The sequence below is a fragment of the Triturus cristatus genome, chromosome 6 (assembly GCF_964204655.1).
Source record: "Triturus cristatus chromosome 6, aTriCri1.1, whole genome shotgun sequence".
NCBI classification, from domain to species: domain Eukaryota; kingdom Metazoa; phylum Chordata; class Amphibia; order Caudata; family Salamandridae; genus Triturus; species Triturus cristatus.
This window is the reverse complement of record NC_140589.1, coordinates 180955025-180980811: the sequence shown is the minus strand read 5'-3', so window position 1 is coordinate 180980811 and position 25787 is coordinate 180955025.

The window sequence follows — 25787 nt, the reverse complement described above, 5'->3', positions numbered from 1 at the left end:
ACATATTACATCACTCATGACATGGTCAGTGACATCACTCATGACATCACTGATGACATCTCAAATGACATCACTGATGACATCACTGATTACATCATCCTTGTGATAGAGTGGCAGACCTCCTCTCACCCTAATATAACCTTTGATACACACATTCAAAAATAGAGACTAAAATTTTCAAAACAATGGACATACCCATACCAGTTACAACAACCTCTTCAGTAATTCTAAGATCCACATACACATCATGTATAAACATAAGTGCCCTGGCTGTAAATGGCATCCTATTCGCAATCTCCCTTCCCCCCGCTCTATTAAGGATTGTAGCATTAAACATCTTTGTCTACTCCTTAATACGAGGTCGTTGCACCGACACACTCAAGAGATTTAAGATCTCCTTTCGACGACCAGTCCTACCTGTCTGATGCTCACTGAGACATGGCTCAATGAATCCTCCCACCCGGACATCGCGGTAGCCATTCCCTCTGATTATATCATCCATCGACAAGATAGAGACAAGGGTAGGGGGGGAGGAGTTGCCCTGGCGGTGAAAAAATCTCTTCCGTGTATGGTCACGCGCACAAATACCATCGTAGGTGCTGACTCTCTTGCCTTTACCATCTCTTTATCGCCTCAGCAAGCGCTGAAGGGCCTTGTTGTTTACAGACCTCCGGGCCCGGTGGGATCCTTTTTTGATGATCTCAAGCAGGTTATGTCGGTCCTTGTTCTAAGATCGGAGCGCTGTATATTGGCGGGTGATTTTAACTTCCATATGGATGATCACCATGACCAGGATGCTATCAAGCTGCTGGACATTACATCTACTCTGGGCCTTTCCCCCTATATCTTTGGCCCGACTCATGATAAAGGCCATACACTTGACCAGGTTTTTTCCACCTCACCTATTATGGCTGTAACACTTCTGCCAGTTTTATGGTCTGATCATTGTCTTGTTCAGTTCGAAATACCATCTATTACGACCTCTACGGCCAGTGCTACGAGACAGCAGGGTAGCAGCTATAGGGCACTCCATCGGGTGACTCCGGATCTGCTAGCGCAGGCTCAGGTGAATCATCCCATGCCACATACGGGTGACCTGGAGAAAGACCTGGAGAGCCTGCAATCCTGGCTTCTTGCTAGATTAAATGAGCTCGCCCCATTACAGACACCCAGGTCTGCCGCCCAACGGGTCTCGGCCCCTTGGTTTACGGAGGAATTGGCCTATCATCGTAGGCAATGCAAAGTCGCTGAGCGGGCTTGGAGAGCCCAGTATGAACCGGAGGCTAAACAACTTTATAAAACCATGATGAAATCATATCATGATTTAATACTTCAGGGCAAGAAACGCTATTTTGCCAAAAGGATTGAAGATGCGGCAAACTCCTGTAAGGAGATTTTTTCAATTGTACGAGAATTTACTAGCCCGCGGTCAATCTCAGCGCAGGACGCTCCGGTGGAGACCTGGGCCAACACCATTGCTAATTTTTTTACCGCCAAAATCAGGCAAATTCAGGATTCCTTTCCTCCGAGACCTATAGTTGACCCGTCAACTCTGCCGACTGAGACAACTCCTTTGTCGTCTCCTGGTCCAGCTCTGCTACACTTCCCGCTCCTTTCGGCTGCCGCATCCTTAGCTCTGATGAGGAACCTCAAATCGGGCTCACCGCTAGATCCCTGTCCTGCTAAATTTCTAGCGAGAATGGCAGATACCGTTAACCCCATGGCTAATCCCATTCTTAATCTTTCCCTGAGTCAGGGATTTCTGCCCCAGTCCTGGAAACAGGCCATGGTCCTCCCTCTTATTAAAAAGCCAAATCTTGATCCAGAAGTGCCCTCCAACTATAGGCCAATCTCGCTCCTCCCAGCACTTACCAAGATCCTGGAGAAACACGTTCATAGCGTGCTCTCTAACTTCCTGGAGTCAAACGAGTTACTTCATGAATCCCAATCGGGCTTCCGCTCCAACCTGAGCACCGAGACGGTGCTCCTGGAAGTTTCTGAGATCGTGAAGGAGGTGCTGGATACCGGAGGCAGGGTGATGTTAGTTATGCTAGACCTGTCGGCGGCGTTTGACACCGTCCCCCATGAGGATCTCCTCACTAGACTACATGACATCGGTCTGGGGGGGACGGTGCTCAACTGGTTTCGCTCCTTTCTAGCCAACCGCTGGCAGACGGTCTGGGTCCCACCTGGATCTGCCGAAATGCCGCCATTGGGAGTCGGAGTGCCTCAGGGCTCTGTATTTAGCCCCACTCTATTTAACATCCTTATGACCCCTCTTGCGACATTGGCGGTATCATATGGGGCCCGGATCGTCTCTTATGCTGACGACACCCAGCTTCTGTTCACCTGCCGTAAGAGCGAAGAGTTCGATGGAGAAAAGATCCGTGAGTGCCTTGGGGCTGTTTTTAATTGGTTCCAACTTTGCAGCCTCAAGTGCAACTCGGACAAATCCGAAATACTATTCTTCGGATGCCCATCAGAACCAGATTGACATGGATGGTGGCCTGCTGACATGTTCCCTCCAAGTCAGTCATCTAAGTGGGCTAAGAACCTGGGAGTAAAAATTGACAATGAGCTTTCGCTAAAATCCCAGGTTTCTACACTGACGGGAACATGTTTCGGGATCCTCAGAATGTTGCGTAAGTTCCTTCCCCTTCTATCTGAGGAACATCGGAGGATAACTGTCCAGGCACTTATAGGATCCAGACTGGACTACGCAAATGTGCTATATCTGGGTCTGCCAGAATATCTCCTTCAGCGTTTGCAGGTGACCCAGAACGCTGCTGCTCGAGCGATCTTTGGTCTGCATCGTCGCACTAGTGCCTCTAATCTTCTTCTATCCCTCCATTGGCTTCCTGTACGGAAGAGGATACTGTTCAAGGCCATGACCCTAGCCCATAAGGCCCTGCATGGTAATGGCGCAAAATATCTCCAGAAGAGGCTGGAATTCTACCGACCTACACGATCCCTTAGGTCGGAAACATTAGCTCTGGCTCGGGTACCACGTATCAAAAGGGCTCGCCTTGGCGGCCGGTCCTTTAGATTCCTTGCCCCCCAGCTATGGAATTCTCTACCGGTGTCCTTGCGGACTACGTCGAACTTGCTTGCCTTCAGGAAGGACTTGAAAACTTGGCTATTCTCTGGTTAGTCCGCTTCCTCTTTTAGGCTCCTGTCTTTTATTGTTATGTTTTTCCAGTTCTCTCTTTAGGTCTGGAGTACAAAGCGCCGGGACACTCCTTTGGAGTAGCCGTTGCGCTATATAAGTCCCATGTTAACATAACATAACATCCACTCATTCACCAACAGTCCTATACAGTCACTCATACATGTACTCACTCATCATATGTACTCATACACCTATACATCCTGTTACACAATGCCACTCATCGGATGTATGTCGTTACAACGCACACTTTTACAACGCATGCACTTACAACGCATTTTTTTACAACGCAAAATCCATTAAAACGCATTCCATTACATAGCATGACACTACAACGCATTTTTAAAAACTACCTTTACAACGCATTCCATTACAACGCATACTACCTTTACAACGCATACCATTACAACGCATAATATTAAATTGCATTTAAGGTAAGTATTCGATAGTATAGGGGTAAAAATTACTTTTCTAACTCCAGGGGGTGCAACAGTAGGGTAAGTGTTGGATAGTATAGGGGTAAAAATTACTATTCTAACTCCAGGGGGTGCAACAGTAGGGTAAGTGTTGGATAGTATAGGGGTAAAAATTACTATTCTAACTCCAGGGGGTGCAACAGTAGGGTAAGTGTTGGATAGTATAGGGGTAAAAATTACTATTCTAACTCCAGGGGGTGCAACATTAGGGTAAGTGTTGGATAGTATAGGGGTAAAAATTACTATTCTAACTCCAGGGGGTGCAACAGTAGGGTAAGTGTTGGATAGTATAGGGGTAAAAATTACTATTCTAACTCCAGGGGGTGCAACAGTAGGGTAAGTGTTGGATAGTATGGGGGTAAAAATTACTATTCTAACTCCAGGGGGTGCAACAGTAGGGTAAGTGTTGGATAGTGTAGTGTAATATTATGCGTTGTAATGGTATGCGTTGTAAAGGTAGTATGCGTTGTAATGGAATGCGTTGTAAAGGTAGTTTTTAAAAATGCGTTGTAGTGTCATGCTATGTAATGGAATGCGTTGTAATGGATTTTGCGTTGTAAAAAATGCGTTGTAAGTGTAGTGCGTTGTAAAAGTTGCGTTGTAAAGGTTGTTCCCCCACTCATCCATAGAGTTACTCACACACATAGTCACTCATGCTAATAAAGAATCAAACATACATTTACTTGCATATACAGTTATATACACACCACCACACTTACTTCTACGGAAACTTACACATACTTAGGGGCAGATTTACAAGAAAGTGACGCATCTGTAGAGATGGGTCCCTTTCCCTGCGCCAACATGCCAAATCCTTGCGTCACCATGGATGCGCCATATTTACAATACGGCGCACCATGGCACAAGGATTGACAGATGCTTCAGAAATTCTGACGCATCTGTTGACAGAAAAGTCACGCATTGCTGGAGTCGTGTCGCAAGCACGACGCAACTCCAGCAATGCTCAGGGGTGCCCTATGCCTAACATGCTGCGTCAATTCTTACGCCTGCTTCAAGCAGGCGCAGGGCTTTGACGCAGCATGGACGTAAAAGTGACTCAGTGAAATCTTGTAGATTTCACTGCATCACTTTTACGGGGCTTCCTGCGACAGAACGCCCACCCTGCATACATTAAACCTGACGCAGGTTTAATGTGGCGCAGGGTTTCACAACGTGACGCATCTCCCTAGATGCGTCACGTTGTAAATGGGTCAGAACTTTTACGCTGCCGCTGCGTCACAAAAGTGACGCAACGACGGTGCAAAAGCGACGCATGGGGCTTGTAAATCTGCCCCTTAGTCTTTTAAACAATCACTTATAGAAACACATATTTATTCATACAGGAACTCTTTCAATCTCTCACTCTCACATATACTCACTTATATACACCAATAGTCACATATACTAGTTTAAAACATATGTAGTTACTCATAAAGACACTATTGAGATAGTCATTCACTCACTAACACACCCATACACACACTCATCCACCCATACAGTCCTGCACACATGCTGTCTTCAACACATACAAACAGTGAGTCACTCATTCATGCACCTATGCACTACGTAATACCCCCCACGGAACCATGCATACACTCAGACTGATACTCAAAAAAACAACTAATAACCTATATAGACACCCATGTAGCTACTCACCAACCCATGCAGCCACCTATACACAAAGTGAGAGACTGATACAGATATTTACATATTTAAACATTACTCACTAAGCCATGTATTCACTATGATACACTTAATCAGTCAGTTACACAATCAATTTTTCAAAAACAAATCATCCATTTAGACACTTATATACCCATTTATTCTTCCATCGACCTTGAGATATACATATATAAAACATATTTAATTTTCAGAAAAACAGACATTCACTGGATGATGTCATCAGTGATGTCATCAGTGATGTCATTTGAGATGTCATCAGTGATGTCATGAGTGATGTCACTGACCATGTCATGAGTGATGTAATATGTGACGTCATCAGCAGTGCATTGCGGGCGCGCGAGTTATAGTTAGCTGAACTAACTATAACGGGGGAATTTCAATGGTTTTGTACAAGTGAAAAGTCCAGCTAACTATAACACCCCTGAAACCCATGTTTTTTTCAGTGAATATATATATATATATACACACACATATGTATGTATATGTGTGTGTGAATATATATATATCGCCAGTATGCAGTTATAATTAGAACCTTGCTTCTATTCAAAAAGCATTTTTTCTTTTGCCAATATCTTTGGCACCGGTTGATGAATCCTTGCAAAATTTTCAGCTCCTGTCTTGGAGGTTTCGGGGGGATTCGTCAAGCATGGGCCGAGAAAAAGGGGGTGTCCCAAAACATGTGTTTTCTTTGTTCATTTCTATAGGAAACTTTAGACACGGCTACAGCACCGAAATGCTGAACGGAATTACACCAAATTTGGCAAAAAGGTAGCTTTTGGTTCAGAAAACACGCTTTTCTTTAAATGGTGTAAATCTGTTCAGTAGTTTTTGAGAAATTTAAAGATTTACAGATATCGATATTTGACAATTGTGAGATCTGATCGGCTAAATCCTCCTGATCTCGAGCTTGTTTCTGATTGGCTGCCAACACTGCAAACCAGGAAATGTTGGCAGCTATTTTGTGACTCGGTTGAACTGAGTCACAAGCAAGAAGGTGAGAAAAACATTACAAAACAAGAAAAGGGGGCATGAGAAATCTCTTTTATGGTGATATCTTGTTCTAGTGAGCTTTTGCTGCAATACTATTGCTGACTTGGACACTTCTACTCCTGCTTACTACCATTGCTCCTATTGTTACTTCTCCTCTGAAATACATCTATTCTGGATTTGTAGTCAAGCTCTGTTACGGCTATACTTGACAAATCCTTAACAATCCATACATGTCTATGGGGAGAATTAAATCTAGCAAAGGTGCAGTTTCTACATCCAGTCCATCTTTGCGCTCTAAATCCAATATATTACACACTTCGAACCCTTTTTCAGTATTGCAAGATGACATGGAAGAAATAGATCAAACAGCATCTTCCCAATCTTCTGATGTGACAAACACAATGCCGTCATATGCTACTTCTGTGCCGCATCCCATTACATCAAATGGGAAAAATGCACCTAAAGTTCATACTTCCTCCGTATCAGACTCAAAAAGGATCCTCTTTCTCCAGCCACTTCTCTACCGCCAACTTCTACGGAACTTCTATTGGATGAAATCAGGGCTCTCAAACCTCACATGGAACAAACCAACATCCGGTTGCAAGCTTTAGAAAATAAATGGTCTACTTTATACAGCAAAATTAACACAATGGAACATCAAATAGAATCTTTACAAATTTCCTCTCAGCAATTTCATCCTATCAAATCAAAAATTCTACAACTACAGAAGCAAGTAGAAGATCCTGAAAACCGAAACAGATGTAACAACCTGCATATTTATAGTCTTGCTGAGGGCTTGGAAGGATCTAATCCCATCTCTTTTTTCCAATCTTTGGAATTTCCAGATTCTCCAAAATTAAACATACAACGAGCTCATAGACTTGGTCACTCTCCTCCGAACCAATCATCTCAACGTAAACCTAGAGGTGTAATACTAAACTTTTGGAATATACAGATTTGCTGAAAGTCTTACAAGCAGCCAAAACTAAACGTCGCATTACATGGCAGGATTCTCAACTATTCTTTTCACAAGACTATGCAAAAGCTACAGCAGACAAATGGAAGGCTTTCCTATCCATGCGGCCTGCTTTACATATTCTGAATGCCAGATATGGTCTGATCCACCCATGCCTATTTAAAGTAACTTACAAAAATAAAACAACAACATACGAAGATCCAGACTTGCTTCATCAGTTTCTTGCAGAATGTAGAGAAGAATCCATGGATTTAGCAGGACCATCGTCCATTTGAAACTCTTTCTTCTTCTTTGCTAAAGATCAATGTACTTTTTACAATGTTCCTAAGATTTATCCTGCATAATTAATCTCCTTGTTTTTCTTTCCTACCAGATACCATTTTCCCTGCTTATCCCTTTGTTTCATATCCGTTATTCATCTACGTCCTCCAAGTGGTATCTCCCGGAGTTTCGTGGACGACTGTTCGTCTTTCCTTGTGGCCTCAACACCCTCCACCCATGTTTGAGTCTTTGGTATGTTTTATGTTTTTTCTGTCTGCTCTCTCTATTTTCTCCTTTCTTTTTTCTTCTTCTATTATTTCTTCCTTTTCTTTTTTCTCTCTCTTTCCTCTTTCTCCTCTTTTTTCTACTCCCAATTTATATATTGCTCTCTTCTTCTTAGAACACTTTGCTTATCTCTATTTCATTACTATTTTCTTTACATTTTTCATATTGTTAGAAAACTTATTACCATATTTTTCTTTCTATCTGTTTCGAATTGCTTGTTACATTCATGTTTTTGCTGTAATACTTTAAGAGTTCTGCTTTATATATTTGACTAATGACATTACGTGTTATTTCTTGAAATGTTAAGGTTTGGGTACACCTATTAAAATACAAATTGTACTTTCCCACTTATCTAACCTCATGTCAGATATTTTTTTCTCACAAGAATCCCATTTAATAGCTTCAGAAGTTCTTAAACTTAAGAGACAATGGGTAGGACATGGCGTTTCCTCCCCAGGCACTATTAAAAGAAATGGAACTGTGATTCTTATTCACAAAAAGCTTTAAGTTTCTCTTCTTTCTCAAGATTCAGATGATGAAGGACGATGGTTATCTGTTCACCTTAAAATCAATGATGTACCTATTACTTTATTTAATGTATATGCTCCTACCAAACCTGACAATGCTTTCTGGCCTCACATTTCTACTCTTTTGATGTCTATTGATACACCATATGTTATTTTTGGTGGAGACTGCAATTTAATTGTTGACTCTTATATTGATTGTACATCTAAAACACCTTTTATATCCTCAACACTTTACTGACCTCATCTCAAATAGATTCCTTGTTGATTCCTGGAGACTCTGCCACCCACAACTGCGTGAATACACTTTTTTCTCCCCCACTCATCTTTCACAATCACTCATAGATTATCTATTAGTCTCAAAAGCACTAACATAATCTATCCTACACACATTTCAAACGTAATTTATCTTCTGTTTCATCCTTTTCTATTGTAAGGGACTCCTTTAAAGCATCAGACAGAGATGTCATGATTTCTTATGTACCTAACAAGAAAAGTCAAAATTCCCACAAAGCAAATGAAATCCTTAAATCTATTAAGTTATTAGAATCTCTTTATACAATAACTAATTCTTCAACTGATCTTAATAATTTCTACAGAAAATGCTTCTGCCTACCTTCTTCGAGGTAGTGCCTGTTACTATGGCGGCGAGAACAAAGCGGGCAAACTCCTTGCTTCCTATCTTAAAATCAAAAAGGATCGCTCCAACATTGATTATGTATTAAATTCTGAGTCTGCCCCAGTAACTTAACATTTAAAGATTTTAGAGGAACTTAAAAAATACTATACCTCTCTCTATACTCCTGAACTTTCTCTGGACTTACAAAATGTTCTTACTTCCATACAAAAGTAATTTCCCACAGATATTGATTTTTCGTCACTAGAACAGGATATCACCATAAAAGAGATTTCTCATGCTCTAAAGCTTCTTAATACAGGGAAGGCACCTGGTCCAGATGGATTTCCCGTGGAATTGCATTCCCATTTTTCCAAATCTCTCCTCCCTTATCTCCTTTCATTGTTTTTACACTTTATCTCTTCTAAAGCATCCTCTGGTATTTTTTAAGATGCCCTCATTTGCTTAATTCCTAAAGAAGGGAGAGATCCTCATTTGTTTCAAAATTACAAACCAGTATCATTAGTCAATTCTGATTATAAAATATTTGCTAAAAATTCTTGCTCTCTGATTCGACCCTTTTTTACAATCCATTATTTGTAAAGAACAATCCGGTTTTATTAAAGGACGGAATATTTTGGACAATACCAGGACTTTCTTTAATATATTTCATAAATCTAAAAAATATCCCCATTCACTTGTTGCCATCTGTTTAGATGCAGAGAAAGCTTTTGACCGTATGGATTGGTCGATCATTTTTCATACCCTCTCTTGGTTTGGTTTTGGTCCTAAATTAATTTTTTATATTTCTTTATTATACACCTCACCCAAAGCCTCCATTTTTACTAATGGCCCTATTTCTAATTCATTTACTTTGCAGAGAGGAGTCCGCCATGGTTGGCCCCTTTCCCCTCTCCTTTTTATTCTAGCTTTAGAACCCTTTCTAGTAAAAATTAAACAAAATCCTAACATACATGGCTTCCAACATGATAAGGTTCATATAAAAATGAGTGTCTATGCAGATGATATTCTTTTATTTTTGTCCACACCAGAATACTCTATTCCAGTGTTCAATACAGAAGTCAATGCTTTCTCTTTAATTTGCGGCTATAAACTAAATTGTGACAAATGTGAAATCTTACCTCTGAATATTTTTTGTTTTAAACAAGATTTTGTCTCTGCTGATTTTTCATGGAACCCCAAAATAATTAAGGGGTATATTCACAAGAACGTGTGCTAAACATCACCAAAAAATGTTAACGCAACTTTACACATCGCAGCCTATCGCAGGAAATGACCGTGCGTCAACGTGGAATTCACAACAAGGCGGTACCTGGCGATAGTCTCCCGAAACCGCTGACAATGTCCGCGATACAACCACCTCGATGGAGATAAAAACACAAACCACAACACCAAAAAAACTGTGATGGGCCAAAGTGCGATGAGGAAATCAGTGATAAGCAGCGCCAGGCCTGCAACACACACCTGGCCAGTGGAAAAAATCACCATAAAAGTAGAAAAAACACCCAAACACAAACTGACCAACACCCAAGCACCATGGAGGCAGCCAGAGCAGGCGCAGAGGATGAGCGCAACCCCACAAGCACCCCAGACGACCAGCCCGGGACATCGGGGACACGGAAGGGCAAGGACAAGAAGAGGAGGATGAAGTTCAGTCCGCAGGCGAACAGGATCATAGTCACGGAGGTGATGGAACACCATCAACAACTGTTCGTCACCTCCAAAGTGTCATTGGGCCCCAAAACAGGAATATGGCAGGACATCGTGGACAAGGTGAATGCCATCGGAGAGCACAAGAGGACAATGGATGAGGTCAAGAGGCGATGGAATGACATCAAGTGGAAGACCAAGGAGAAACTCGCAGCCAACCAGAAGGCATCAATGCAGACTGGAGGTGGGGGCCCAGCGCCACAGCTCGAGCTGGATGACATGAAGGAGCTGGTATCGACAGTCATCAGTGTGGATACTGTGGCCGGAGTCGGGGACCGGACACTGCTCAACAGGCCACAACACAACCGCAACAGGGTGAGTGACCACCAGGAACTGGGGACGGGTGGAGATGGCCACGATGGCACACATGCACAATCAAGCAGAGCACAGTGCACACCCTCAATTACTCTGGGTCATCGCCCAGATCCATAGACTGTCACAATGTACAATGCCATGCTGTCTGAATGTCAACATACATGTGGACACACTGCAATACACCATCTCCCCTTCACATTGCAGGGCCAGCGTCAACACCCCCTTCAGAGCAGTCCCAGCCACTCTTCACTGATGACGAGGAGGACATCCCCAGCATCGACACCCAAGCCCTCCCTAGACATCATTGACATCATCCGCGACTCACCTCCAGGATCAGGGCTGACCAGCTACCCCACCCACCACCCAAACCACCCAGCAGGAGGCACCCATGGCCCGCTAGTCTCCCAAGACCCCCAGGAACAACACATGGCCTTCCAACGCTGTGTGCTGGAGGCCCAGAGGGAGACGGCTGAGCAGGTGCGGGTGGGGTTCGACCTCATGGCTACCAAAGTGGACACCATCCATGGGTGTCTAGACCCCCTCCATGGCCTACAACGAGCCCTGACTGACATCGCTGGAATCCTGACGTGGAGAGAAGAACACCTGTCTGCTCAGAGGGGCTCCAGCGATAGCAGCCGTGAGCTGGCACACATGCGGAGGCTAATGGAGGACATGGTGCGGATGAAGGTGGAAAGGATGGCAGTCACCGCTGTACAGCAGCGAAATGTAGTTGGGATCTACCATGCCTTGCAGATCATCATCATGGCATTGCTGCCTCAAGGCGTGGCGCAGATGAATGCTGCTGACCCCACACCATGCACATCTCCGCCCCCTGGTTTGTCAGTGCCCCACAGTGCAGCAGGCCTACCCACTCCAGCACCTGATGTGTCACTGCCACACAGTGCGGCTGACAACCCTCCTCCAGCCCCTGATGTGTCAGTGGCACACAGTGCCCCAGCCGGTGCCGCAACACCCACAGGTGGGGCAGAGCACACATCCGGGGACGAGGATTGGATGGGTTTGTGATCAGGAGGCCCTAGCTTTCATTTCTGCCACCTGGCCTCTTCCTGCTTGGTGACGCACATGGCAACATGACCTTCCACTGACCTCTGATATACTCCGATGCACTCACCTTGGACAGCGACATGGGCTGCCATATCCTGTTTGATTACCAATGACACGGCGATCAGACTGCGGACTGTACCCTACCTCTTCCGCAGTACTTGTCATCCCCGGATGGACTCTGGCTGGCCCTCCACAGGCCCATATTGTGTAGTGTGCTCGGCATTGCCCTGTACCGCTCCAGCTGCAGGACTGGACTGGATGTGCAATAAACATTCAGTGACGCACTGCTGTGTTATGTCTTTCATCATTCATGTATGAATGTGTGGGTGAATGTAGGGACAGTGATGTCCCTTGCGTCAATGATGCTCATCCTGTGGGATGCCAGTCAGAGGGTGCTACATTGCATATTGTGTACCAGGTCCCGTGCGCACTACAACAGGGACACATGCATCAGTCACTTCCATGTCCGGACATGGACTGAACCACGCCCAGATCCCACGAGTCATTGTTGCATCGCTGGTCCGGTGTACGGCAGGCTAGACCACTCCTCTTACGCTCTGAGGGGAAGCCCTCATTGCTACCCTTCACAGGCGTATTTGCTGGTGGTGTGCTGGTCACTGGTCTAGTTGTCAGCATGTCACAGCCACTCCCTGAGGGCAGGTTTGCATGCACACCACACCCATCTGGCACAGGCATCACAGGCCATGTGACTCCGCCAACATAAGGGGCCACATTCCCCTCTGCCGGTGGTGACTGGATGACGGACGCTCCACGGTCCTCAATCATAAAGGGCCCATGAGTTGTTGCGCACAGGGTTAGTGGCACCTGAGGCCTTGCGGCTGTCATGGGCCTGACACCACATGGCGCTGACTGGGGTTGCAGACACACCGGTGGCAGCAGGTGAGCAGTGTGGCCTGAGTGCACAGGGGTGGCGCTCTCTCTCTCTATCCCCCTCTCTTCTGCTCTCTCTCTCTCTCCCCCTCTCTTCTCTCTCTCTCTCTCTCTCTCTCTCTCTCTCTCTCCCCCTCTCTTCTTCTCTGTCTCCCTCTCTTCTTCTCTCTCTCTCTCCCCCACTCTTCTTCCCTCTATTCTTCTCTCTCTCTCTCCCCCTCTCTTCTTCTCTCTCTCTCTCTCCCTCTCTTCCTCTCTCTCCCCTTTGCTCTCTCTCTGTCCTTTGATGTGCGCAGGATACACCTTCTCATCATGATTTTTGTCTTGCAGGCTGTGACCTACAGATTGGCCCGAGGGGAGCCGCAATGTGTCTTCATTTCATTTCAGTGTTCATTTTAATAAAGTTTAATTTGTTGCTTCGGAAATGAATGTGTGATGCTCATTTTTGTGATGACACATGCATGTCACCAGTTGTGATTCTGCGACATCATGCGGATAATTTTGTACGTGATTGGGTGCCGCTGATGTGGCATGTCTTTGGTCTGGGGTTTCCGGGGAGGGGGGTTCCTGGGGGTGGTTGCAGCAGGTGTTTCCTTTTTGGCTGCATGTTCAGTTGCCCGGGTGCATCTGTTGTTCTTCAGGTGTGGCTCTAGGCAGGTCTCCCTTTTGTGGTCCAGGCTGTGGTCCGACTTAGCACCAGGTCAGAGCAGGTGTTATTTCCTTATCCCCTGTTTCATGGTTTAATCGCAGTTCTGGCTGTTCGTTGTGAATGTTGTGGAGTGGTGTTATCGCGGCTTTTGGCACGGGAACGCCTACTCTGCATCTCATTAGCGATAGTTGTGGGGGTCATCCGCGGCGATGTTTTTTGCGGCTGCTATTGCGGGTAAACTGGTGCTGTGGGCTGTTAACACCAGCTTGTGATTGGGGTGATAAGTTTATCGCAACTTTGGCTGCGATAAAGTGGCGTTGACTCGGCGATACATCCTTGTGAATATGGCCCTAAGTATCTAGGTCTCTGGTTTGCTCCCTCTATTAAGCAAACTCTTTGCCTAAATATGATCCATCTCTTCTCTTCTCTATCCACTTCTACTTCCAAATAGCACCCTTTATACCTATCCTGGTGGGGTACACTTGACACCATCAAAATGATGCTTGCTCCCGTCATCTTTTACACGATCTCAGCTATTCCTCTCAATCTTCCTGCGTAATTCTTCAAAAAAATGGATTCTATTTAATCAATATTCTTATGGAATAAGAAACAACCACGTATGTCTCTAATCAAACTCAAATGCCCTAAATCACAGGGTGGAGTTAACTTCCCGGATGTTCAACTCTACCATAATGCTTTTCTCCTTAAACAACTATCTAAGGGGCATATTAACAAGGAACAGGGACAATTAACGCTAAGGGCGCTTAGCGTTAATTTTTTTAACGCCCGCTATCGCTGGATAATATCGCCTGGTTATCGCGTTATTAACAACGCAAACCGCCTAGGCGATAAAAAATACAGCGATAGCGGCATTTTGGGAGGTTATCACTGGTAATGCAGCGATAAAACTACAAGGATAGGGATATCCTTGTTGATAGCCCATGGTGGACTTAGCCATATAATCCACCTCCCATTGGATTACATGGCTAAGTCTGAAAATTAGCAGACGTAAAAAAGCAGCGTTAACCGTGGTTAGCGCTGCTTTTTGTGTCTCTAACAGGGTTAGCGTGAAGCTTGATAATAGGAGAAATGTCACTTAGCGACATTTCTCCTATTATTTTGCTCTGGAACGCCCACTTTGCATCTCATTAGAGATGCAAAGGGAAGCGTAATGAAAAAGGGTGCTAACATGCAATTTTGCATGTTAGCACCCTGTTGTTGATAGGGAGATATTTTTATTTCCGCTTCTTTGGCTTTGGAGATAAAGCCCTTGTTAATATGCTACCAAATCCTTAAATGACTCTCCTTCTAATCCCTCCCCATTGTGGAAGGATTTAGAACACTCTTTTCTATCTTCCTTTTCCTTTGATGAATCCCTTTCTTTTACTCACAAAACACGTTTCCTAACTTCACCTATACCTAACACTACTCACAAACTACTTCACTCTTTTTATGTTGTCACATCTCTCAGCTAAAGACCAGTTTCTTAACTCATCTATTTAGCATAATAAGGGGCATATTAACAAGGAACAGGGAAAATTAACGCTAAGGGCGCTTAGTGTGAATTTTTTTAACGCCGCTATCGCTGGATAATATCGCCTGCTTCTCGCGTTATTAACAACGCTACCCGCCTAGGCGATAAAAAATCCAGCGATAGCGGCATTTTGGGAGGTTATCGCTGGTAATGCAGCGATAAAACTACAAGGATAGGGATATCCTTGTTGATAGCCCATGGTGGACTTAGCCATGTAATCCACCTCCCATTGGATTACATGGCTAAGTCTGAAAATTAGCAGGCGTAAAAAAGCAGCGTTAACCGTGGTTAGTGCTGCTTTTTTTGTCTCTAACAGGGTTAGCGTGAAGCTTGATAATAGGAGAAATGTCGCTTAGCGACATTTCTACTATTATTTTGCTCTGGAACGCCCACTTTGCATCTCATTAGAGATGCAAAGCGAAGCGTAGTTAAAAAGGGTGCTAAAATGCGAGTGTGCATGTTAGCACCCTGTTGTTGATAGGGTGATATTTTTATCTCCGCTTCTTTGGCTTTTAAAGCCAAAAAGGCGGAGTTTAAGCCCTTGTTAATATGCCCCTAACTTTCTTAAAATTAAAAACAAACCCATTTTTTGGAAGACTTGGAGGGGCAGAGGTCTACTTTGGATTCATCGGTTATAGCCAAATGATTCTTTTCTTACTTTTTCTGACGCTCAATCACTCTATAAGCTACCAAAATCATTTTCTACCAAATTTGAGTTGTTGATCCAATGTATAGCTGAATCCTTACTTCTGATATCCTCTACACCATCCACCCCATTACCTAACCGCAATATTCTCCCCATTTTAAGTGCTCAAGCTAGTGACTCATCTATTTACAAATTTCTCAGTACACCCATTTCACACAGAGCTAAGTCTCACATAGAACTTCAGTGGGAATCTGAATTTCACTCTTCTTGGCCCATTATCCTTTGGGACAAACTATGGCTGCAACTCTGCAAGACCTCAAGATCAGCCAGCAATACACAAACACTTTTCTTTATATACAATTGACTTATGTTCATACCAATGTCCCATAAATGTCAACCCTCCCTTTCTTCAGCTTGCTGGTCCTGCAACGCTCCTCATGCAGACTTATTTCACATGGTTTTTTCTTGTCCTTTCACACATCAGTTGTGGTTGAAAGTATGGTTCCAAATTAACGTCATCTGTCATACTCATTTCCCCTTCTCTCCTGAAGTTATATTTCTAGGTACATTATCTGAACATTGGCAATCCCTCTCTCAGAACATGGATATTGTAGATTTATTAATTGCAATATCTTTCCAACAGATAACAAAAAATAGGAAGCATTCCACACAACTCTCCTTTCAATCTTGGTGGTACAGTGTTTGTTATAACCATCGACTGGACTGTGCCTCTGTTTCTCCTATGTCTCTACTCCTGAAAAGAGAACACATATGGTCTCCTGCAACTATTTTCCTGGACGCTTCTGCACAAAAATGTACCCAACACCATTCATCATCGGAAGAAGCCCCCAAACCTACATGATACGTTTATAATGATATATTGTTTGCTTATGTATATAATTCTATAATATTTTTCTCTATTCCTTTTTGACTGTTATCATATTTTGTTTTACAGCAATTATTGCTCATAGTGTTTCGATACTTTTTATAGCACATTAAGCTTCTTTTGTTAATTGTTTTCCTTTTTCTCCTTCTTCTTCTCTTTCATAAGTCATTAAAGCAATACTGTTTTATATGCAACTACTTATGTTTCTTATATCTTGTTTCCATATAGCACAAGATTTACTCATTCAATGTGTAATTATCTTCTGATTTTTATCTGACTGTTTGTATTTGGCTGCATTTTTTCCAAAATAAAATCTTTCTTTAAACTAAAAAAAAGTTACATATATGTGGAGTTAAGTATAGTAAAACATTGCTTACTAAACTTCCCTACACTATATTTTTGTCCTCAATATTCTTGAACTGGTATTTTGTCCACACACTATTTTCTCTGAAATTCTGTCCAAACAACTGAGGGGACAGGTGCGGAAGATAACCTCCCATCACTTCATTGGTAGTGCTTTCTGTTTAATTTTACACTACCTCATAATGCAAAGACAGATAATCAAGAAAAAAAGTAACCCATTTATTAATTATAAAAATAAACACCAACCTCCTACAACTGGCTCACCACTTTACGTAAGAAACCCAACAAACATAAAAAGCACGTACCGTGTCCTCATTCCCAAACTGTCCTTAGTTCTCTCTCCTTCATAACAGGCCCACCACTCATCCTTTAAAAAAACACAGTTAAAAAAAACTAAAATTCTAACTAAGCAACCCTATTCCAATTTTTTTCCACCCTCACCTCCCACAACAACAGTTCCACCCTCCTACTCCCCATATAAAAAGGGGTTGTCACAGCCTACATTCTGTTTGAAAGGTCTTGCTGGTCCTTCTTCAGTTACTCCAGGCCCTAAGTGACTCTATCGAGGAGGGCAGAAGTAGATGGTGGTGGTGACACTGGTGGTGTTGCATGGGGTTGCTGGGAAACCCGGTTGCCTGTTGTGATGACACTGCCCAGGTCCCTCCAGCTGGCAGCCAGAGGCAATGGTGGCTGCTGACTCTTATTCCTCTGCCTTTAGTACCACCAGCCATCAGTACTCTGCCGCAATTGCCTCCTTTTTTCTGGGGGCGCAGTCAAGAAGCTGTCTCCCATTGGGAGTGGGTCTCTGGGGCAAGTCCTCCAGCACGAGTAGCTAGATGATCCATAGGAATAAAAAAAGAACATTAACTATAGTACTAAATGCAAAAACATGTGTCTATACAGCTGTACAGTAGCAGAGCATTGCTAGTCACCTAGGGTAATTTGATTTTAATTAATGTGATTCTTGGTCACTGGTCCAAAATTATAACCAAAATACTTCAAGTAATGCAGTAGCAATCTGTGCTATGAATTATCCATGACTATGACCCCACAATAATCAAAAATATATTTGTGTTTAAAAATGATGAAAAGTTAAGTGATTTTAAGAGGTGACAACACACACTTACTATGTTACTAACAAACATCTTACGGAGTTTCATCATTTCAAGAGCATAAGAAATCTCACATACTGTTATACGGTATTTCAGAACATCACTTTTATTATAAGCACCACAAACGAATATGTAAACACATTTATATTAGTTGATTAAATATATCCTATTTCCTTTCTCAATTTATCCTACTCTAAGACATATAGCCCTAAGGTTATCGAGCTAAAACCAATATAGACCCACAGCTACCATGTGTCTTGCGAGTTGCTGCTTCTTCAGGGCTTTTTTGGGGGAATACTTCAGCTTGACAGAAAGTATATAGATAAATTCACATAAACCAATTCCAGTGTAAGAAATGATAAATGGCAGAAAAAGAATAAAGTAGAATTAAAACAGTAATAAACAAAGAAATAACATTACTTTACAACATACAAAATCTCTTCACATCATCCTAATTGTATTCATATCAAGAGACATCAATTATTTGCCTTCAAAAGACTAAGGGGTTCATTACGATGTCGGCGAGCTATTGTCCGACCGACATTGTTGTGGAAACGGGACTGCCGACAAGGAGTTGGCGGTTCCGCTGCCGTTATTACAATGTGACTGCCTTCACAGCAGTCGCAAAGTGTATAGGCTGCAGCACAAGCCGCAATAGAAAATATACACTTTTAATACATCCCTGCACTGTGTGGCAGGCACCATGCTGTGCCTTCCACACAGTGCAGGGATGTTTAAGGGCACCATAGGTACCCTCAGTTCCCACAGTGGAGGGCCATAGGGGGGGAGGGGGCCCTGCTAGGATCCCCCAAAATCACTATCCACCTGCCTTTTCATGGTGGGCGAACTGCCATAAAAGGGCACGCGGAAAGGGACATTGTAATACCTCCTGCGGTGCTTGAGCAGGCACCACCTCCTTATTTCAGGGATTACGTCCTCCCGATGGTCAGACGGGCTCCTTGAGCCTGTCGGAAAGCATTGAACGGTCCCTAGGTGTGCTGCCTCTGACCGCACACATTGTAATGTGGAGGTCAGATCGCAGCAGCAGATGTCAGTCGGACCGCAACCGATAAGCCGTCAGTTGTGGTCCGACTGACATCAGAATGAGGGCCATAGTCACTATTTTTAGACCTTTTACCATACATTGAGTTTGTTACCCTACAGGTTCCAAATCATTCCAATAAATGTCTTAAAACATATGTCACATATGTCTCTTTCATAGAATGGAGTAATAGGCATCTACATGATTCCATAGGGAGGCTCAGGCTTCATACCAATGCTCCTCTTAAAATAAATACTTCAAATTCACTTTTCCATCAGACACTTATTCCTTGAAGTATTCATATGAGATTACGTGCATCTGATATTTATGTATTAGAAGTCAATCCTTTCAGTCTTAAATTAGCTAAGATAAAAATTACTCGCCATTAGAGCTTACCTAGAATTCCAAGAGATAGTAATATATGAAATAATGTGTTTGGTGAGGACCTGCTAACAAGATTGATATTACTCTGTGGTTATGAATCTAATAATTAAGGACCAAGTCACATCATTAAGTTTCCGACAACACAAATCCAGCTTGATATTAAAAGCAGTTACCTTGCACTCAATGAAGCTGAGTTGAACGTAGATGCTTCATCAATAGTACAAACTAAAAGCGCAATTCTTGTGTTCTCGTACGTATTAACATGGGATCACCAAATCCTCAAAAAGGTAACTTATTAAATGTCCTGAAATCCGCATTACAAGCTAGGTCAAGATAGTACATCTTTATATGGATGGATTTTTATATGGATTTGTATTCTTTCTCTTATCGAGGGACTTTTTATGACAGGTTGGTGATTCCACTTTAATGGGAAACAGCGTTTACAACGCTGTTCTTACCCTGCAGGTAGGTAACAACGCGGTTGTTACAGCGACCACGTTGTTACCACGTGTGCCTTTATAACGCAAGTCGTTTCTACTACCTGCGCTAGGTGGCGTGCAACAACAGGGAATGTGTTGGATTTTCAATCCAACACATTCCCTGCTGTTGCGCTAAATGGAGTAGGAATAGTAATTAATACTATTCCTAAGTCCAGCGCACCATCCAGTGCAAGTTGTAGAAACGACTTGCGTTGTAAAGGCACATGTGATAACAACGCGGTCGTTGTAACGACCTCGTTGTTACCTACCGCAATGTAATATGTGCCGTTGTAACGTCACATATTCCACTTTAATACATATAAGTTTTTGCAATAATTGTGCTTTTAGTCGGTCTTTTGATGATATGACTAGGTTGTTAGTAATTAGATGGATAACCATCAAGTAATATTAACCTTGCTAGCAGGTGCTCACCAAACACATATTTTAGTGGTATTTGAGATTTTTTATGATCTTTAAACGATGAAACTTTCTACGACTTTTGTTAGTAATATAAGATATAGATTGGCTAGATCACTGATTTCTTAGATTGAGTTGGGCAGGGCCAGTTAGAGCTGAAAACAATCTTCTGATGATTAATGACACACTTACTGAGTGCTACTGTTGATAAATGAATTAGCCACCAAATGTAAATATATAAACGTACAGCATTAATGGAGCCATCCTGGTGGGGCAGCATGTTTTTTGGGAAAGGTAATGACAGGCGATAATGATGTGCTCTTATTCTATTCTCTCCTGACTGCCGAACTGCATCGTCCACCACAAATATTATTCTGCACAAACTTTTTTTCTTGGCAACAGGGCAAGAAAGTGTAGTGTAAAGTAAGATGCATCACAGTTCTTGGGCTAGGTAAGGGTTTGGCAATGGTTTTGTTGGGTGTCAATGTCGGCCTCTGAATGGACCGAGTTAGAGCCCGTTGGACTGGGTTGATGATTGAGGCGGTGTACTTTGGAATGAGCTGGCTCCATTCAGTTAGTCAGATGTATGTGGTGATAGCAGAGTCATTGTGTTGCTTGAAGAAGTCGGTGGCCTTGGGCTGTGGATTAGCATTTCTGTTGATGTTGGTGATCTTGTCGTGGAAGATGTTTGCAAGGTTGTTGCAGAGTTCCTGTGAGGGGGCAATGTTGTTTGTTGCAGCTGAGGGGTATGGACTTATTGGGTGTCAAAGTCATCATATGCTAGTAGGTTTAGTTGCATTGTTATGGGAAGGTAGAAGATGGAACAGTAATAGAAGCCATTAAAGTAGTAAGTTAAAAAAAAAGGGGGAAATGTGCCACATGCAGGGATGGGATTGTAATTTTCGGGCTGGCTGAGACAGAAAGAATGGGGGGAATTGTAGGTGAGTGTACACTGGGCACCAATTCAAAAGAGGATGAGAAAGGAACATAGGAGTCTGGGTAATGTATAAAAAGATTGCTAACTGGACTTTGAAGAAAGGAAAGAATACCTTAATAAACGCAGTAGGTGTCATTGAGAAAAGAAAGTGACTTGTCTCAGCTGCCACCTCTTTCCCTGCATTCTTTGATGATGCTGAAGAGTTCTTTCCTGTTATTGAAACTTGATTCGATGTGTGAGGCTGACTTCTTACTTCAATTCTCCCAACTGTCTGTGGTAGAGGTTGAGTGCTGTCTTGAAGGTGGTCTTGTCGGTCATGTCCTTGCTGATGCACCATCCCCTTTCCAGTTGTTTACAGTGTCATTTAGGGGTTCTGAGGTGTTTGATGTACCAGCCACCCTGCTTGATAGACCTTCTGTGGGTGATTTTGCCGATGGGAGCAACGCTATCTGTGCAGTTCGTGATCCAATTGGTGACATTTATGGCGTTCTGTTCTAGGTTGTTGGAGGAGATGGAGTGGGTGGTGCTGAGGGTGTTGATCCATGCCTCCATTGAAACTTTGCTCCAGCTGCATTGGGGGGAGTTGAGCAGCCAGGGGTCAGAGGTCTGAGAACTAGTGATTTTGAAGTGGACGATAAACTGGGTCAGTCCAGGTGTGTTCCTTGGCCTAGCTGTGCCTGATGCAGTCGCTGGAGGTGAAGATGGGATCTAGCATGTGACCTGTGGTGTGCGTGGGATAGTGAACAAGTTGGGTGAGTCCGATGTTGTTCATATGCCACAGCACTGTTGGCCACTGCACTCAATGCCACTACACTATATACCACTGTAGTCTATGTCCCTGCACTCTAAACCACTGCACTGTATGCCAATGCACTCTATGGCACTCGGCTCTATGTCACTGCGCTGTCCGCCACTGCAATCTACACCACTGCACTCTATGTCCCTGTACTCTATGCCACTGCACTGTATATCATTTTACTCTATGCCATTGCACTCTAAGCCACTGGAATGTATGAACTGCACTTTACACCACTCTATGGTACTCTCCACCACTCTACTCTATTCCACTTTACTCTATGCCATGCCACTCCATTTGACACCACTGCACTCTACACTGCTGCACTGTACTCTGCACCACAGCAATCTATGCCGTTGTACTCCACTCAGCCCCACTGCAGTACATGCCACTTCAGTGGACGTTACTGAAGTCTGCACCACTCCGCTCTACACCACTGTACTCTTGCCACTGCACTTTATGCTACTGCACAGTGTGCCGCTCTACTCTGTGCCACTCTACTCTGTGCCACTGCACTCTATACCACTGCCTGTTATGCCACTGCACTCCACGCCACTATACTGTACTTTCCACCATTCCACTCTATGATGCTGTACAGTACGCCATGTGACTCCATTAGACGTAACTGCACTCTACACCACTCAGCACCACTACAGTCTGTGCAACTGCACTGGATGCTACTTAAAGTCTTTGCCACTCCACTCTGCACCACTGTACTCTATGCCCCTGCAATTTATGATGCTGCGCTGTGCGCTGCTCTACTCTGCACCACTCTACGCAACTGCACTCTACACCACTGCCATTTATTCCACTGCACTGAACACCATTCTTCTGTACTCTCCACCCCTCTAATTTATGTCACTGTACAATGCGCCATGTGACTCCGTTAGATGCAACTTCACTTAACGCCACTGCACTATACTCTGCACCACTGCACTTAACGCCACTCTACTCAACTCTGCACCACTAAAGTCTGAGCCACTCCACTGTATGCTACTGCAGTCTGCGCCACCCCACTCTGTACCACAATGTTCTATGCCACTGCACTCTATTCCATTGTACTCTACTCATGACCACTGCATCTACACCACTCTACTCTACTTTGCACCACCCTACTGCACCCTATGACATTTAACTCTACCCCGTTCTATTGTATGCCATGTCACTCCACACAGTTCCACTCTACTGTACACCACTGCACTTGGCACCACTGCACAGCACTCTGCACCACTGCACTCTATGCCACTTTACTCAACTCTGCACCACTGAATTCTATGTTACTACAGTCTGCCCCATTCTACTCTGCACCACAGCACTCTGCGCCACTCTGCTAAACTGCACTGTAGTCTATACCACTGCACTCTGTGCTACTGCAGTCTATGCAACTCCACTCTGTACCACTGTACTCTAGGCTACTGCACTCTATGCCACTGCACTCTATGCCAATCTACTCAACTCCACTGTATACCACTGTACTCCACTCTACTGTACTCCACTCTATGCCGCTGCAATCTACACCACTGCACTCTACTCTGCACCACTACAGTCTATGCCCCTCTACTCTACCGCACTCTACTCTGCGCAACTCTACTTTACTCCACTTCAGTCTACCCCACTTCACTCTACATCACTTTATCCCACTTAACTCTATTCCACTCAATTGTATGCCATTGGAATCTACACCAATGCACTATACGCCACTCTACTCTAAATCACTCAAACCCACTCTACTCCAGTCGACTCTATGCCACTCTACTCCACTCTACTGTACACAACTCTCCCCTAAGCCATTGCACTCTACACCACTGTACTCTACTCTGCACCACTCTACTCGATCCCATTTCACTCTGCACAACTCTAACCCACCCCCACTTCACTCTACCCCACATCACTGTACCCAACTTCACTCTCCGCCCCCCTACTCTACGGCACTCTACTCTACGCCATTCTACTCTACCCCACTTCACTCTACACCACTCTACTCTACTCTGCAGCAATCTACTCTACCCCACTGCACTCTACTCCACTGTACTATAGTAGTCACCGCTCTACTCTATACAGGCCCATTCAACACCACTGTACTCTGCACCACTCTACTATACTGTATGCCACTCTTCTCTTCCCCACTTCAGTGTACCCTTCTTCACTCTATGCCACCCTACTGTACACTGCTCCACTCTACTCCACTTCAATCTATCCCACTTTACTCTACCCCATACACTCGTCCCCACTCTACTGTACGCAATACTACTCTACCACACATCACTCTACCCTACTTAACTCTACCCCACTTCACTCTACCCTACTCACTCTATGCCACTCTACTCTGCACCAATCTACTCTACAGCACTGCACTCTGGACTGATTACATTTATTAACTGTTCGATTAATTAAAATCATTACAGTAAAGAGAAGAAAAAAAGAAGAGATAAATAAAATAATATAAATAATATCTATTTAAATACACCAATTGTTAAGAACAATTTCGCCTTAGACCCCTGCCCGCAACCCAGTCTTTTGGTGCCATCATCCTTATGATAGCCTGGGTTCCTCGATTCATTTGTACACACTCTCTGGGATTTATTTAAAAATAATTTGAGTAGTGTGGCACTTCTAAAATCATAAAAAAGGAGCTTTGAGTAACAATATTGACCCTAGTGATGCCACACAGTGTCACCTCAGCCACAATCACCCCTTTGTGAGACCCCAATAACCGGAGGTGAAAGAGGGCCATCAAACTAGCGTGGAGGCAGCCTCTCCCTGTGACACCTCCTTTATGGCACTCCTAATTATGTGCAGAAATATCCCCAGTCTTGTTGAGTTTTGAGCCATTGAGTCTGAGAAACACAAAGCCGAGGCCTCCCTGCAGGTCCTTACTCCATTTGCAATGAGTAGCGGGCCAAAAAGGTGCCGTCCTCTTTATTCAATTTAGGGCAGCAGCACAGAAGGTGTAGCCAGGATTCTTTAACAAAGAGGCATAGCCTGCACTCAATGCTCACCCCTTACGAGCCCATGCTGAGTTTAAGTCTGTGATACCTAGTGTGATGAATCTCATAGAGAGTATTTTCCTGCGAGCCTCCACTGTCAGGGAATCCCGCGGGTAAGGTTGAGCCTTTCCCAAAATATATGAAGTGTCCAGTGGTTCTGTGAGCGAACTGGTACTGAGGGATTCGATGTCAAGAGCAAATGATCTTTCCAGAACCTGCTTATTCACTGCTTTCTTCCAAGAGTATATAGGAATTTCGTATAGTTGTAGACTTGCTGCCTCTATCTTTAAAGTGCTGATGGCCTGGCTGAGGCTAATCTGCCAGGCTGTGACTGTCTCCTCGAAAACGGATCTTAGTTTGTGTCTAAGTGGGTCTTCCGGGGTCCTCAAGATCTTTATCAGGTCCCCCTGGCCTATCAAGTCTGGCTTCAGAAGGCCAAGCTCCAATCTTAGCATTGATTTCCTCGCTGCTCGCGGGATTTGGAACACCGATTTGTATGCCTTGATTTGACTTGTATTTAGGAACTTGTCCAACTCTTCGGAAATAGCTAATGTCAGGAAGTAGTTTTAATCTTAA